The sequence below is a fragment of the Anopheles moucheti genome, chromosome 3 (genome assembly GCF_943734755.1).
Source record: "Anopheles moucheti chromosome 3, idAnoMoucSN_F20_07, whole genome shotgun sequence".
Classification (NCBI taxonomy): Eukaryota; Metazoa; Arthropoda; class Insecta; order Diptera; family Culicidae; genus Anopheles; species Anopheles moucheti.
The window spans coordinates 48,775,194-48,777,789 of NC_069141.1; the positions used below are offsets into that span (position 1 = coordinate 48,775,194).

The 2,596-nt window shown below is 43.9% G+C and overlaps 1 pseudogene; it reads right to left on the minus strand.

Annotated features, from left to right (window-relative positions):
- Positions 1-542: 542 nt before the first annotated feature.
- LOC128304662 (lipase 1-like) lies at positions 543-1,885 on the minus strand (annotated as a pseudogene).
- Between the last annotated feature and the right edge of the window lie 711 nt (positions 1,886-2,596).

The following is a 2,596-nucleotide window of genomic DNA, read 5'->3' on the forward strand; positions in this document are numbered from 1 at the left end:
ACAGCAGACGTTCGAGTGAATGGTCGCAGATTTTGTATTCGAAAATCGCTGGGGATCGCGATCGGCTGAACGTTTAACGTATAATCAAATGATAATCGAATTTTGTAAAGAAAATTGAACTTTTTGTTCTTCAGATTTCTAATTCCTAAAAAGAAAAATTTTAATAATACTTTCATCGTCTACTTCCCCAAAGTTCACTGCAATTTGAAATAATTGTAATTGATTCCTTATTTACCATTTAATTTCGGGTTCTTGCTTGCACAAATTTATTAAAAGCTTCAATTACCATTTCCGAGTTCATTTATTAGGCTTTTTTATAACATCACATCACTGTTCTAAGGTAACAATTATTTAACACCCTTCTTGCTACAACGAACCATTTGGAAGCAATCATTAAACCAGAAAACGACTTCCCAGGTCATTTACTTGTTTGACGCACACTTGTGATGTCATGCTTTGCATGCAGTTTGATTAGGGCAAAAACAAAACTGCGGGCCCTCGGCGTTGTTCCCCAACGAACCCCCGGGGGGCGCTACTGAACTTCACGCTTGCTCCACATTACCGATAATGCTATCGTACAGTGCGTCCTTGACGTCGCCCGCAAGCAGGAAGTCCATATGGTTGAAGGTTGCGTTCGGCAGTTGGTTCAGGGCTACAAGATTCGGTAGTCGGCCTGCCAGTTGGCGCACATCGTTCGGGTGCGTTAGTTGATCGGCAAGGCCATAAAACACGATTACCGGCACGGTGACCTTGGTGAGGTCATAGTCGGGTGGCACATCGCTACCGGTGTACCGGCGACGGTTTTCCTCCGGCCCGAAGTCATACGGCCGGAAGTGACCGGAGATAACCTCCTGCCCGAAGTGAGCTACCTGTTTGAGGGAACAACCTGCTGGCAAGTGGCGCATTAGCATCGGAAATCCGAGGTGTGCCATGTGGGGATACTTGTTGCCCGTCATCGTGTGTATTGCGTCCAGACACAGGGCTCTACTGTAAAAATCCGGACAGAGCGCCTTGGCCAAGCGGTTCATTTCTTCTGGCAATGGTTTCATCTCGTATATTCTGAAAGAATTGACAAAACGCTGAACAAACAATCAAACTGTTAGTATACTTCCACATTGTGAGACTTCCAATTGCGTAGTCATTCCATTACCAAAGCTACCGTTTCATGCTGGGCCAAAAATCGAAGAAAAGGGTTTTGCAGATGGGTCATGAAGACGGCCGGAGCAAGGGCGTGCATTAGTCGAAACTTCTGGTTATACTCCGGGCGGAGTGCGTTCAGTACGAAAAATATGGTTGTGCCCTGCGAGTGACCTACGTAGTGCAGTTGCGTTTGACCCGTTTGGGCTAGTACGTGGTCCACCATGGCAGGTAGATCGTACAGACCAATTTCATGGAAAGAAAAGTCCCAAAACTCGCGTTCCTCCATGGGTAGATGTGTGTGATTGCGACTGTATCGATTGCCTCGTGAATTTCCCAGCCACACGTCATGGCCTCGGTCGGAAAACAGATAAGGAAGCGCATCTTCCGGACCGATTAGGATCCAGTCAGCAGAAGAACCCATCAAACCGTGCATAAGCAACACTGGAAGTTTGGTGGGGTCAGCCGATCCCGACACGGGCGAACCTCGAATACGGTGAAGCTCAATAATGTACCCATCCTCGGTTACGATGTTGTGCACTTCGCTAGCATAACCGTATTTCTGTGTGATTTCAGGCTGAATTTGAAAACAAAAAACAATTAATTACATAACTCCAATGGCTATCAGGAAAACTGAGTTCACCGTGGTAAGGATGGCATCTTCTTCGCGAAAAATAACATCACCAGCACTTCTGTTAATGTATCCGACAATCAAAAGAATTCGAAAGCTCCATGTTACTAGCGGCATTGTGCACGGTTAGAACTACGATAGACATAGCGGACGTGGAATATATTTATATGGACTCCAAACGGATGCGGGTTAGCATTCTGAACCATTACGAGCAAGGTTCTATGGATAGGTAAATGATTTACTGAACAAAATATCCCCTTTCTAATGAGCTCGCAAAGATGCATCCTCAACACTGTGACACAAAGGAAGATAACAATTAAAGGAATATTGGCGCTCCAATCTCACAAGGCTAGGCAGTAAAAGGTTGTTATTATTGAAATACAAATCTCAATGGAACTTCACTGAACAGCCTCAACATTCGTCTGTTATCAATTGTAATGTTGCATTTGTTTGCTCTTAATTAGCTGTCGAAGTTGGGTGTGAGTATGTTGAGTTTTCTGCTTCTTTTAAGGTGATCTAAGTGAGCTTGAGCTTTGAGTTGATGTGGTGAACCAATAGGCGACTTGGAGTTGAATTTACACATTTATTCAGATATCGTTGTATCCTTATTTTTAAGTTTTACTCAGTTCCAATTTATTGGCTTTAATGGATTCTTGTGTAGCTAACATGCTTTCCAGTATTTATTCATCCAGGATCCGATGAATTGGATAATGATTAATTAGACTAAGGTAAAGTTCCTGAGTACCGAGGGTACTTGGACCGTGAAAGTGCCTAACTGGGAATCGTACTTACCATGGTGGGTTCCACAAACTTCTACAATCTAGAATA